The sequence below is a fragment of the Vigna angularis genome, chromosome 7, assembly GCF_016808095.1.
Source record: "Vigna angularis cultivar LongXiaoDou No.4 chromosome 7, ASM1680809v1, whole genome shotgun sequence".
Taxonomy (NCBI): domain Eukaryota; kingdom Viridiplantae; phylum Streptophyta; class Magnoliopsida; order Fabales; family Fabaceae; genus Vigna; species Vigna angularis.
This window is the reverse complement of record NC_068976.1, coordinates 36940050-36955883: the sequence shown is the minus strand read 5'-3', so window position 1 is coordinate 36955883 and position 15834 is coordinate 36940050.

The following is a 15834-nucleotide window of genomic DNA, read 5'->3' as shown; positions in this document are numbered from 1 at the left end:
AACCTAGACGAAAACCAGGGGACTACTCAAACATTAGGAAGCTGACAGAGACTCGACAGACAGAGAACAAAGACTCCAAAACAGAAACACAGTTGCACAATTCTCACAAAATCTGGACGGTAAAAGGTATAGGCAGAATCCCACACAGAGTCAATGAAAGGAAATACTCAAAGAATCATCCAAACAGTTTAGTACAAGGAAAACATTCAATCAGTTCAAGAGATGAATCAAAAGCAACAGAGCCTCACAGATGCACACAATCAGTGTTTCTCTCAAGTGTTTAAGGTAAATCAATGTCACTCAATGCACTCAAGAAAGCAATCACAAATAGACTTGGCAAGCCTCTAATATCAACACTCAAGCACATACGCATGTTCAAATCAAAAGGTCTTTTCATGGTTGTAATGGGGCCAAGGACAAGGGAGGATATATCTGGATAAGAAGCTACAAACCATAAGGAACAGAGGAGCAATGGGGAACAAGTGTAAACACATTCAAACACACCCACAACCTCTAATTCCATCCTCTTCTTGACTCCATTATTCACAATTATTCACCTTTTTTTTTCACTATTTTTCTGCTTTCTTTTTTTTCATCCTGTCTCTTTTCTTTTCTCTCTTTTCAAAACAAAACTGTAAAAGACAAGATACACATATATTTACCAAAACAAAACAAGAAGAGGAACCAACTAGCTAACTCATCAAAAACCCCAAGGAGACCACACTTGTTCCCAAAACACTTCCAAAGCTCCAAAATTCCCTAGGGTTAAGGTAATCATTGTTTTTCACTGAGGGCTAGTGTATGAGCTTCAAAACAAGGAAATGGGGGAAAGTATAGGCTCAAAATGGGTTATCAAAGAATTAAAACAAGGTAAGCTTATTTGGCTAGAGAGGCTCAAGAACAAAATTGCCTTTATCACTTCAAAACATGCATATCAATCAAGAACTATCAACAAGAGTCAAGCCAAGGCATATGCGCAAGTGATGGACAAATTTGTAAGCACCAAAATATGATGTCACAAACTTGTTTCACAATCGGCAAGTATGACCGAATCGTTCAAGTAATAAACTTGGTAAGACCAAGTATCGTTCTTCCCAAAGGACTCACGGCCTAGTTTAGTTGTGTGGTTTGTTGATTAGCTAAGACTTAAGGACGAAATAATTGGATTATATTACGCAAGACGAAAAACTAAACATGTATGCATGGAGTTTGATCAATGGCAAAGACAAAAGATAAACACTTTCAATGGATTATATGAATGAATATGTTGTTGGGGGTCAATTTCATCTCATCCACTCTCATACATTTTAGGAATTCAACATTCAACTCATCATTGTTAATGCCACTCTCTAAAGTACCATTCTAGATGGCTTCTCCCTAATCAAATAGTTCATACAATTCCTAGCATTCCTAATGATTAGTTCATAAACGCAGGAGCTTAACGACAACCAATATAATATTGTCAGTATAATATTGGGAGAAATTCCCCGGATCTAGACTTCCCCGTACGTGTCCGTATCGACAAAACCAATAATCATGCATTAGAATGAGTTAAACAATGCAAGCATTAAGCAAAGAGGAAAAACCCTAACTAATGATGAAAGAAAGCATAAGTCTTAATTTAAAGATGCAAGCATAAATTCCATATATGAGAGCTTCAAGAGATTACATTGATTCCCCAACAAACATACAAGGTTTAGTTCACCATATTCATGGTGAACCTAGATGAATTACAATGAAAGTATGAAAGAATAAACCCTGAAAAGGTGAAGAGGTAGCCTGAGCATCCAAGATCCTCCTTCAAAGGGGTGGAAGAGAGAGTGTTTGCCTTCGTTCTGCCAAAGATACCTAACCCTAGGAAACCCTAAAGCTTAAATACCATTCGTAAATTACAAAAAATCAAGCCCAAGCCCATTAAAGTGCCGCTCAGCGGTAAATACCGCTCAGCGGTGATTGCGCGTCTCGTTTTCTCCCCTCAGCGGCCATTTTGCCCCTCAGCGGACCTCCCGCAATCTCTTGAGTGCCGCTCAGCGGTAAAATGCCGCTGAGCGGTGACTTCGGCTTCTCCTTTTTCACTCTTTGATTCTTTTTCTGATTCCCTCTCTCTCATTCTTCACTTCTTTCACTAAATTCACCTTAAAACCTGCACAAAAACACTGAAATCAAGCATAAACCTGTCCAGCTCACTTATTTATGAAAATATGGATAAAAGTATGATTTCAAGCTAGTTTCTAAGTCTAAAGGTTGCTTTTAGTATCAATTTTAAGCATGAAAATAACAGTTTTTCAACTGTTATCACAACCCCAAACTTAAAACTTTGCTTGTCCTCAAGCAAAACAAAATGTAACTCAATCTCCAACCAATTCATATGATGATTCACTCCTTCAAAAATCCTCTTTTTCAAGATAAGTAACAACTTCACTCAAACTTATGACCAAGAGTTCATTCAAGATGTGCACATGCTTTAGTGTTCACAAAGTCATTTAAATTCCAATAAATGCTATTTTTCATGAATGATCAATCAATTAAGCATGGATGTTCATGTGCTTATGGAATATTTCCTCACTAGGTAAAGTGTTTCACTCAACACACAAGTGTATAAGAGGTAAAGTGTTTCACTCCTTCACTCTACTATCACAATGTCACATGAATCAACTTTACCTTTCATTTTACCACAATCAAAAACATTCACAAGCATGCATCATCACAAGGACTTTTCAATGGCTTATAATGTGGCTGGGCTAACAAGAAAATTGGTTTTTCTGGATCACAAAATCCTTGAGTTAAGAGAATCATAACAACACAATCATCTTATTCATTCCCAACTTTCTTTTACCTTTGCATTTGCATTGAGCTTTACTTCTTTTTCTTTGCATATTCTTAATTTTTAGCTCTTAGCTCAATGCTTTTCTTTTCATGTTTTCCCAATAACCCCAAACTTGAACATTTAACAATACCATACAAGATCTTCTACTTAACTCAAGGTAAAGATTTTCAATCAAAGGTTTTCAGTGTATGTTCAAGGCTAAGGGTTCAAAGGATAGAACACAACGTGTTCTATTTTAGTAGGCTAACTTTATGAATTTGGCCAATAAAAAGGGTTCCAACAAATGGCCTTGATCACATGATGCAAAGCAAGCAATTGATTCAATCATAGAAAACCTGGGCAAAATCATTCATGCATTCAATCATACCAAAAACTCTGGAGCTCAAAACCTCACATATAAGCTCATTCACATTTGACATACACATCCTGCTTAATCTCACAATCACAATCATGATATCATGCATTTGTTCACAAAGCTTGTGAATCACTTGTATAAACATTTTAATGTGCACACCTATCTCAACATCAATCAATCAATAAGCATCATCAAGCAGTACTTATCACACAATCACAGTTAATAGCAAACCATCATAACAAACCAGGTTTTCAATAGAGTACATCAAACCCTAATCTAAAAACAAAAACAAATAAGTTCAGAAAACTTAAACCACAAAAGCATAATCATATGATAGCATTCATCAGTAAATGCTATCTGAGCTCCTCATCAGTCTGAGTTGTCCTCTGTATCTTCCTCTTCCTCCTCATCTTCATCTTCATCAAATGCATCTTCCTCCTCAGCTTCATCTTCTTCCATATCTCTTGCTGAAGCTTCAGCTGCTCCAGCTCCTCCTCCATATACTGGTTCTTCTGGCCAAGCTACGACATTATGGAATTCATCCATAGTCCACCTGTGGGCTGGAGGATTATCATACATCCCCACTATCATCTCAGCAGTGGCCACCTGCCCTCTGTGAATGGACTGCAACTGAGCACCTATAAGAGACATATACATGTCCCTCATCTGGAATGGTTCTGCTTCATGCGCATCAGCAGATGTCCGGCTCTGTGCTGGCCCTCTCTCTCTACGAGCATGGCTTGGTGGAACTGGCTGAGCTGCATCCTCACCTCCACAGTACTGTCTATAATAAGCCTCATCAATAGCTTTTCTTGGCCTCTCAAATGGTGGAACAGAAGTGTCCACCCCAGCTTGCTTGCAAAGGTGAGTGATCAAAGAAGGATGTCCTAGCGGTGCTTTGTTGTTTGAGGTGTTAGCACATACACTGATTTCATCAGCTATTACCTGCCCAATATTAACATTCAAGTTTCTGATAGCACAGTAGATGAATAGTGCCCTGCTGAGAGTAATATCTGACACATGTGAACATGGCTGAATGTTGGCATGAGAAAATGCCATCCAATATTTTGCAAGAGGAGTCAAATCTGTCCTCCTAATGTTAACCACTGCGCCAGATCTATTCCTTTGGAAGTGTCCTCCAGGTATACACAGTACTCTCTCAACATCCTCAAAGTCAGCACCTTCCTCCATGCTAAGAGCAAACTGACATTGCTCACCAGCCCACACAGTATCCAGGAAGTTGTTGATAGAATCAAGATCAAACCTGATAGCATGGCCTCTAACATAACCCAAATAATTCTCAGCTGGATGATCACCAATCTTCTTTGCATTGGTGTAGAATTCCTTGACCACAGCTATGTTGGCAGGTGCTGGATAAGTGGCTAGCTTTCCCCAATCATTCCCTAACACTTGCTCTCCAAATTGAGGAGCAAAATTAGGTATCATTCCAACCTTTCTCTCCATTAGAAGTCTCCTGTCCTGAACCACCCTAAAATGCTTCTCATGTTTCCTAGAGAGGAACCTGCTAGAGTGGGTTTGCTCTGGTTCCTTTTCTTTCCTCTTAGTTGCCATGGTTTTCAATCTCTTTCCTGAAGAGGATGCCATTCCTGCATTCAAAACACAAACAAAAACCACAGACATGATGTTAATCATTAGTAAAACACATAACACAACTCCTTTTGAAGCTAAACCACCGCTGAGGGCCAGAATTTCCCCTCAGCGCCACCAGTGCCACACAACAAACCAGAAAAATCAAATCTGGCAGAGTGCCGCTCAGCGGTAAATGCCGCTCAGCGGTGACTCTGCAGATTTTTGAAAATCTTGTTTTAAAGCTTTCCTAACTCCACCCAAATGCAATTTTCATATATCCAGTTCATAATCATGCAGTTTAATCGGTTCAACATCAAATATATCATCAAATCATGCATAGAAATCAAAACCCCTAAATATTCATGCTTTGAAAATCACATTCAAATTCAAAAACCCTAGAATGAACCAAATGCATTTTACTTACTTGGGTGGAGATGCTAGATGATATGAGAATGCTTCCAAACTAGAATGCTCTCTTCCAACCCCAAACTTTGATGGCACACTAGTGAAAAAGTGAGTGAAAGAGAGATTTTCTAAAGAGGGGAGAGTGAAAAGATGTGGAAAACCTAAGAGAATGTGTGTGGAAGTGTTTGTGCAGAGAGAAGCCAGAAAATAAACCCTAAAACGCAGCTTGGGGTATAAAAATACCCTAATGGGCTCGGGTATCGCTAAGGGGAACTTAAGCCCATCTGCGATAGTACCGCTCAGCGGCACTTTCGTGAAGTGCTCCTCTCCTTCTTTTTTTGACCTACGTGCCTTCCCTACATGTCCCTCATAGGTTCCCTGCAATTCAATGTTAAAAATGCTTATGCAAATCCTAACTAAAAATAAACAAACAAAAACAATCAATCAACTGGGTTGCCTCCCAGGTAGCGCTTGTTTAACGTCACGAGCCTGACCCAAAATCCACCAACACCCATCAGTAGGTGTTTCAAACCTAGTATCCTTCAGGAGATACTTAACCACCTAGCATCCTTCAGTAGATGCTAAATTCAACAAAATAATGTCCAGAATAATGTTCACAGATTAAAAGTTACACAACCAAAATAAAACAAATCAAAAGTTTGTAAATCCACTGGGTTGCCTCCCAGCAAGCGCTCTTTTAACGTCATTAGCTTGACCCAATAAAGTTCAAGTTCCATCTTCCTTATAGTTGATGTAATCATTCCACCAACTTCTCAACTGCTTCCTTTGGACTGTCTTGATTCTTCTAGAACATGGAGACTCTATCTCTATCATCTCCTTCTCTTTAAAACCATTCACAACCCACAACTTGTTCTTGATTCTTACTGGTGTGCCAAGTTGGAGTCTTCTTTTCTTCCAGTCTCTAGGAATTTCTTCTCCTCTTCCAATCTCCTCTTCCTTGGGTACCTGAAATAACAAACAATGATTACCTGAAACCTCAAGATCTTCATCTTTATGTCTAGTCATGGGTGCATCTCGAAATGCAGCTTTATAACTAGCCTCTTCCTCCTTTGCTTGCGTCTCATCTTTGAAGACATCCACCACCACTCTCTCCTCTCTGTCCTGAAGCACTACTATACCTTCATGTACATCTATGATGGCCCTGGCCGTTTTCATAAACGGTCTTCCAAGTATGATAGGTATCTTCTCGGTCTCCATTTTCATCACCACAAAGTCTGCTAAAAACTGAAGTTTGCCAACACAAACTATAATGTCCTCAGCAATCCCACATGGCTCCTTTGAAGATCCATCGGCCATTACTAGATTAACCTTTACAGGTTTCACTTTAACATTGCCAATTTGCTCCAGTAAAGAATAAGGTATCAAGTTAACACTTGAACCTAAATCAAGGAGAGCTTTCTTTACCTTTTTCTTCCCTATAGTACAAGGGATAGAAAAACTACCTGGATCTGGTGCTTTAGGAGGGAATGACTCTTGCTTAACAGTTATACACTTTTCTTCCTCAACACCTCTACGTCTCTTCTTTGTAGAAGTTCCTTCATCTGATTTTGTGTATACTGCAATTTTCTGTAGAATTTGTTCCCAAGGTGCGTCATTGTCCACCATTCTGAATAACTCTGTGAAGTCCATTTGTTTCTCTTGATTGATTGGAAAAGGAAAAGCGTTCTTTCTTTCTACTTCTCTTCTTTCTTCTGTTTCGTCTTCTTCTAACTCAATTATCTCTTCATTAACACTTTTTACCACTTTGCACTCTTCTCTGGGGTTAACCTCAGTATTAGCCCCAAAATTTCTATCTGGTCTTTCTTCCAATCGCTTGGTAATCTGACCCATTTGAATCTCCCAATTCTTTATAGCAGCTTCAGTGCTCTTTTGAGAAGATTCTGTTTTCTGTATGAATTGATTAAGAGTTTCTTCCAACCTTGTTTGTCTTTCATTAAGCATAGATAACTGTTGCCACAAGGTTGGTTGCTGCTGCTGCTTATTATATTGATTAGCTTGCCCAGTTTGTCCTTGGCCAATGCTTGGATGTGGTTTCCACCCTTGATTGTAATTCCCTTGACGGTATGGAAATTGATTAGCCATGAAATTAACATCCTCCACGGCTTCCACTGGAAAAGCACACTGACCATTGACATGATCACCTCCACATAATTCGCACAACTGGGTTTGTACCTGTGCAGCAGATTTCAACTCTTTAGGTAATTGAGCCAAAGTTTTCGTCAGAGTCTCCAGCTATTGAGTTAGAATTTTATTCTGAGCTAGCAAGGCATCATGTGTTTGTAATTGAAGAACCCCTTTTTGTTGCATAGGAGCTCCTCTCTCATTGTGCAGCTCATTGTCACTAGTAGCCATGTTTTCTATAATTTCAGTTGCTTCCTCTGGAGTCTTCCATTTAATATTGCCTCCTGCTGAGGCGTCCAACATCATCTTGGTTTGTGAACCAAGCCCTCCAAGGAAAGTTAAGACTACTTCTTGATCTTCAAAACCATGCGTGGGAGTTTTGCGTAACAAGCTTTTATATCTGTCCCATGCATGCCCCAGTGATTCTTCCATACCCTGCTTAAATGAAGAAATCTCTTGCTTGCCTTTTGTCACCTTAGATTGTGGGAAGTACTTGTTTAAAAATTTTGTGACCACTGCTTCCCACTCTGTGAAACTTTCTTCTGGGAAAGAATTCAACCAAAGCTTAGCATTGCCTCCCAATGAGAAAGGAAACAAGCTAGGTTTGATAGCTTCGTCTGGCACCCCATTAATTTCGACTGTGTTGCAAATCTCATTGAAGGTAGTGAGGTGCTCATATGGGCTTTCATGAGATAACCCATTAAATTGGTTGGTTTTCACCAGTTGAATCAGTGCTGGTTTGACCTCCATATTAGCTGCATTGACTCTAGGTCTAGCTATACTGTTAAAGTGCTGAGGTCCAGCTATATTGGTGTAGTCAGCAAGAGTTCTTCTAACATTGTTGTTCTCCATATTTTCTGTGCTATGAACAGAACCTTGTGGTATTGATTGTAAGAGAGTTTCTGGAGAAGGGAAAAGTTCTCTAGATGTTCTTATTCTTCTCCTCCTTCTACTCTCTTCTAGACCTTCAAGAAGTGGTTCTGTTGTTTTCTTACTCCTAGTCCGAATTGCTTCCTGCATACACAAGAAAACAAAACCCTAGAAAAGATTTGTTAGCACAAAAAGATATAGAAGAAGATATATATTCAGAAGATAGATTTAGAAGATAGAATCAAATAGGATAGAATAAAATAAAACCTAATCTAAAAGATAAAATAAAATAAAATAAAATCTAAACAAATAAAATCAAATCAAATCTAACCTAATCAAATAAAATAAAATAAAACAGAAAAATAAAAACAGAGAAAAAAATAAAAACAGAAATTCAAATTTAAAGTCAAAGATAATCAATAATCACACAAATTAACCAGTTAAACCACGAGTCCCCGGCAGCGGCGCCAAAAACTTGATGGACAAATTTGTAAGCACCAAAATATGATGTCACAAACTTGTTTCACAATCGGCAAGTATGACCGAATCGTTCAAGTAATAAACTTGGTAAGACCAAGTATCGTTCTTCCCAAAGGACTCACGGCCTAGTTTAGTTGTGTGGTTTGTTGATTAGCTAAGACTTAAGGACGAAATAATTGGATTATATTACGCAAGACGAAAAACTAAACATGTATGCATGGAGTTTGATCAATGGCAAAGACAAAAGATAAACACTTTCAATGGATTATATGAATGAATATGTTGTTGGGGGTCAATTTCATCTCATCCACTCTCATACATTTTAGGAATTCAACATTCAACTCATCATTGTTAATGCCACTCTCTAAAGTACCATTCTAGATGGCTTCTCCCTAATCAAATAGTTCATACAATTCCTAGCATTCCTAATGATTAGTTCATAAACGCAGGAGCTTAACGACAACCAATATAATATTGTCAGTATAATATTGGGAGAAATTCCCCGGATCTAGACTTCCCCGTACGTGTCCGTATCGACAAAACCAATAATCATGCATTAGAATGAGTTAAACAATGCAAGCATTAAGCAAAGAGGAAAAACCCTAACTAATGATGAAAGAAAGCATAAGTCTTAATTTAAAGATGCAAGCATAAATTCCATATATGAGAGCTTCAAGAGATTACATTGATTCCCCAACAAACATACAAGGTTTAGTTCACCATATTCATGGTGAACCTAGATGAATTACAATGAAAGTATGAAAGAATAAACCCTGAAAAGGTGAAGAGGTAGCCTGAGCATCCAAGATCCTCCTTCAAAGGGGTGGAAGAGAGAGTGTTTGCCTTCGTTCTGCCAAAGATACCTAACCCTAGGAAACCCTAAAGCTTAAATACCATTCGTAAATTACAAAAAATCAAGCCCAAGCCCATTAAAGTGCCGCTCAGCGGTAAATACCGCTCAGCGGTGATTGCGCGTCTCGTTTTCTCCCCTCAGCGGCCATTTTGCCCCTCAGCGGACCTCCCGCAATCTCTTGAGTGCCGCTCAGCGGTAAAATGCCGCTGAGCGGTGACTTCGGCTTCTCCTTTTTCACTCTTTGATTCCTTTTCTGATTCCCTCTCTCTCATTCTTCACTTCTTTCACTAAATTCACCTTAAAACCTGCACAAAAACACTGAAATCAAGCATAAACCTGTCCAGCTCACTTATTTCTGAAAATATGGATAAAAGTATGATTTCAAGCTAGTTTCTAAGTCTAAAGGTTGCTTTTAGTATCAATTTTAAGCATGAAAATAACAGTTTTTCAACTGTTATCAGCAAGCAATCAGGAGACATATCACACACAAGAAAGAACATAAAGTGGCTCAAATCTCACACAGTGTAATTCTGTCACAATCAATTCAACTCTCAAACATCATTATCATCTTCCGAGCAAAGAAAAGCAAGGATTTCAAACAAATCAGAGTATCAATGAAGTGAAAGACACATCTACAACCTAAACAAAGTCCAGAAATCAAGAGAAACATGTAAAACTATACACAAGACACAACAAAAATAACCTAGAAAAGAAAAAATTTAACCAAGAAAACAAAAACTAACAAAGAAAAATAAAAATCTCCCCCAGTAGACCACACTTAAACTACACAGTGTCCTCAATGTGTCATAAGCATAAGATCATAAATCATAACAGTCAACAGATCATGGACAAGTGCAATAAAAGTAGGGAAAATGGGGAGAAGAGAGAAAGAAAACTCCCCTGATCATGGTGGCAGTTGCCAATTTTGGACTTTCAGGGAGATGTCTTCCACCACAGGATCCAGCCAGGAAGTTTTGAGGAAAAATTGCTTCATCCTCCATATTTGATCAAGCAGGGAAATGTCTTCCACAGCTGGATCTAAGAAGAAGTGATTGTTGATGAGCGGGTTCAGCTGGTGCCTATTGATGTTGAAATTAGTGTGTATGTAAGCACCTTTTCCTTCCACTGTGGGTGCATGTTGGTCAAATTCATGTGTACCTCCTGCAACATGGTTAGTGCAATGTGGCTCCAAAGAAATGACATGCAGAGGTACAACACCCAATCCTAATTTATCAATCTGAACTTCAAATATACTCTCAGAACATGAATCACCTTCAAATTTAGAAACAATATCAACAACATGCTCAGATTCATGTTCAATGCATAGATAAGAAGTATTCAGATATGATGACAAAAGTTGTTTCTCATCATGCAAAGAGTGGAAATGAAAAGCATGCTCATCAACAATATAATCATCAACATACCCCTCAACAACATAATCAAATTGAGGTATGTTTACCTCCACTTCCCTGAAGATTGGAAGAGTGGTGGAAGATGATGATGGTCTACCTTTCTCAAAAATGTTGCTCATATCTGCCTGGTCCTCAAAATCTTTATCAGTCTCCTCAGGTGCAAGGGTAGGGACTTAGGATGATGGGAAAGTAGATGGCACAGTAGTAAGCTCATGATTCTTCTCCCCATCTTCTATGTTGATGCCACTATCATCATCATCTGGAATCTGAACAGTCTGAAATGGTAACTCTGAATCTTGAGACTGTTCCTCAGTGAGTTGAGTGGCCATCTGCCCTATCTGATCAGTCATACTCTGAATGACAGCTCCTATTTCTTGCTGGAACTGCATGTTCTCTTGCTGGAACTGAAAGTTCTGCATGGTCATCTGCTCCAACAACTCCTTCAATGTAGGCTCAAAAGTAGAAGGCTGAGGAGCTATTTCGGCAGGAGCACTATACTGCTGACTCTCGTATTGCTGGACTGGTGGAGGCATAAAAGTACTCTGGAATGGTGGTTCTTGATATTGATGCTGTGGAGCATTATACCATCCCAAGGTAGGGTCATTCCATCCAAGACCGTTGCTGTAAGCATATTGCACAGGGGAAAATTTGCTCAGAAACTGATGCTCAAGATATCCCCAATCGGTAACGGATCTCAGAGGAAGAGAGTCTTTCCAATCCTTAGCTGCTCCTTGTAATGAATGCAAAAATGCGCTCAAGAAAATGTGATCAAGAGGGACATCTGGAGGCTTCATTGAAGAGCACATGATGTGGAACTCCTCCAAATGTCTATGTGGGCATTCTCCTGCAAAACCATGAAACTTAGGGAGCAAATATGTCAGTCCAGTGCTTAGAACGCAATAAAAATCATCCTTTGTGGGTGGAACCGACTCACAAAGAGAGCTCTCAGAAGTTTGAGGATGAGCCATATTGTTCTCAGCATAAAAATCAGCAGAATAAACATGAGGACTGTACTCAGAGTTAGATGCAGAAGGAGAATCATACTCAGAGGCACTCACAGAATAAGCACCATTCACATAACCAAAATAGGTAGACATGGAAAAAGAAAAATACTAAAAATTACGAAACAAATAAAACACAACACATTTATACATGCAACACGCACACACAAAACAGAACATCACATCACATCACATCACATCACAACACAAGACAAAACACAACACACACAAACACAACAAAAACCTAAGACCGAACCATTGGTCCCCAGCAGCGGCGCCATTTTGTTGAGAGGGTCGCACCTCACACAAAAATTGATTGCAAAATTAATGCAGTATAAACTAGGAAGTGACTCCTAGGTCGTCTCTCAAGGACCAAATGTGGTTCAGTCTTAGGTCAGACACGTAGTGGGGGGTTTGAAAGTTTTGTTTTTGATTAAAACAAATTAAACTGGAAATTAAATAAAACCGTAACCTGAATTGAAAACATTGAAATAAAATAAGACATTAAAGTGAACAATGTAATAAGTAAATATCCAAACGTAATTGAAGCTATTAAGATCCAACTAGTAACCTAGCATTAAAAGTAATTCATCACGGAAATGACACATAGAAAACAAGTTAATAGTAAACTAAATTGCAATAGTGGAATAAGTAGAAATGACTTTAAAACATTTAAATGCATTTAAGAAAGTTGTAACACGTAAAATATAAAATTCATCCTAGGTCCATAAGAAAGAAGATAAAATAAAATATAGTGTGCACAAACCGTGTGGGTCCCTCATTAAAACAACATCCTATTCTCTAATTTCAGCTTTGTAGGTGGCAGCATACAACTACTTCTTCTAAAGGAGATGAAATAAAAAAAATGCCAGCACCACCCAAAGTCCATTCGGACGTGACAATGCTCTCTTTTCAACAATGAATGAACACTCTTTTCAATAACACAGTAAATTCAGCACTCCAAAGCAATTGGAAAGAAAAATGAATCACCACTTTTACTAGTTGTCCTCGCTGGAATCCAGCTTCAATAAAAGGTGCGTAACCAAATTGAAAGCAACACATTCAACAAAATTAAAACTTCCCTTTTTTTTTTCATCACCGTGCACATCATTCCAGCCCCTCTTTTATTGAAATGAAAATTAATAAAAAAAACGTTCAAGGAAGAAAACCGAGTGAGGTTGGCGGCTGACTGCTTCCACACGTCCCAGCTCTCTACCCGTGAAGCCCATGCCTTCCCAATGGAATCAACACTGCTGCACTGCTCTCTTCTATGCTGCTGCTAAAATGAAAAGGGCGGAATAACAAATGCAACCAAAAACACAAATTAACGTTGGTCTTTCATTTTCTTTCTCCGTAACAGCTGCTTGAGTAAACTTCAATTAAAAGTGCATGAAAACCAAATAAAAGGCAATGAGTAAATCAGTAAATTGAGATTAGCATCGAGCTTTTTCTTCGTCAATCACTTCAGCGCTTTCTTATATTAAGCAAAGATAAAAATCACCCCTTCATTTCAAAAGAGAAGACAAAAAATGCTTCCCTGACATTCTCCATGAATAAAACTGTTCAAAAGCCGAGAGAGACTATTCCGTGAGGGTGTCGGCTGCCCTAAGGCCATGTGTCCTGTTTTTAATAAGGGTGGGTCCACATACAAAACCCTAAGGTGCCAAGTCATTCATCTCCAGTTTTGGGTCTAAGTCTACTTACCAAAAATTGACCCAAAATGTGAGAGTTGATTCAAAAATTCTAAACTACTAAATTACAATTTAATTAATTCTACAATGTCTGAGTGGAGAGTCTTGAATTTAATTGCATTCTTCCTGATGTCCCAAAATGTATCTCCAAAATTCTTCCTGTAATTAAAAATGCACTTAATCAGCTCAGAAAACCCAAATTAGCACAATTACCAATTTCCGACCAAATTAAGCAAAATTCGGAAAATAGGGAAATAACAGACAATTAAACACAATTCTCTGGTTTATTTAAGTGCAATAGACTAAATATAATTCAAGAAATAACGACTCATCAACAAGACATCGTAAACTAGTGATTATGACTAGGCTTTCTTCGCCGAGAAATCGGGTTTAAAGTAATTTAGAAAGTGGCATTAATATTGATGAAAAGAATGATGAATTCCTAAATACAAGAGAGTGGATAGGATGAAATTGATAAACCCCAACAACATATCCATCCATATATTTCGATTCACGTGTTTTGTTTCTTCTTGTCCATTGATCATCACATGCATACATATTTACTTTTCAATATTTTGCATTTAAACCTATAAGAATTTGTTCACAAGTTTTAGATAATCAATGAAACACACAACTGTTTAGGTCGTGAGTCCTTTGGGAGAACGATAATTGGTCTTACCACGTTTATTATTTAATACGATTCGGTTACACTTGTCGAGGGTTAACAAGTTTTTGACTCCATTTTCGGGGATTGAAGATTTGTCCATCTGTTGGCCAGTTGAATGACCACACCAGTAGTCTTAAGAGGTCCCAAAGATAGAGAAGTAAACACTAATAAAGGCATTACATTTATGAAAGCCCCTAAATCTAGCATTACATTGTCAAACTTGGAATTTCCAATAACACATGGAACAGAAAACATACCTAGATCCTTGCATTTTCGCGATATTTCAATATGCTTCTTAATCAAGGTTGACACATTTCTTCCCAAATGCACAACCTCATTATCCCTGAAACGCCTTCTATTTGTGCAAATTTCTTTCATAAACTTGGCGTATTTAGGGATTTTCTTTACAACATCTACCAAGGGAATGTTGATCTCCACCTTTTTGAAAGTATTTAAGATCTCTTGGTCTAATTCCTCCATTTTTTTGTTTTTCGGTTTCAACCGATTTGATTATAGAGGAGGTGGAGAATAAGATGAAGAAGAATTTTTAGAGGATACTAACCAGGATTTATCAGTGGTAGTCTCAGGGGTGGTTCACTTGGTCCTCCATTGTCATCAATTTGGGCTCCTTTAGGGCCTTCTACTTGCTTACCCGTTCTCAAAGTAATAGCACTTACATTTTGCGGGTTGATCACTGTTTGTGCAGGTAGTTTATTTGACTCCTTAGCCTCTAATTTTTCCACCCTCTCAGTCAACTCTTTAATTGATTTCTTGATTTCTGAATTTTGCTCAAGTATTGTTTTCATGAAATCTTGTATTGAGATTTCAGGTTGAGGTTGTTGCCTTTGTTGAGGTGGAACATAAGGTTGTTTATTTTGTTGATACCTATTGGAGGATGAGTCATGATAATTCTGGTATGGTCTATTTCCTCCAATCATGTTTGCAGCAAAAGCTTGAGATGGATTTTCCATAGTGGTTTCCACCAAGCTAGGACATTCATCAGTATAATGGTCAGTTGAAATGCATATTCCACATTTCTTAGCAATTTGTGGAGTTGAGGTTTTTGATGAGTCAATATTTTATTTACTTCACTTAGTTTATTGTACTAGAATTAATCGGGGAATTGTGCTTAAATGTCCGGTATTTTCCCATTTTTCCTAATTGTGCTTAATTTGATAAGAAATTCTTATTTTAATTAATTTGAATGATTTGAGCTAATTATTTGCATTATTAATTGTAGGGAAAATTTTGGAAATACAATTTGGGACATTTAGAGGCTAAATGAGTGAAGAGGTGTGAATTTCATATTTGGGGGCGCACTTGGAGATGTGCATGTTGGAACGAAAAACATCACGGCCCCGGCCCACACTTGGCTGCAAACATCCAGCAAGCCCAGCACGAAGAGGCATCACGGGCCAAGGCTGGAAGCATTGAGGGAGGCAGCGAAGAGGGGTGCGTGAAGAAAGTAGTAGCCCAGTAGCACACTCACGCTCACGGCCACAAAAGATTAGGAGATGCACAAGGGAAGCGGTCCAGCAGCA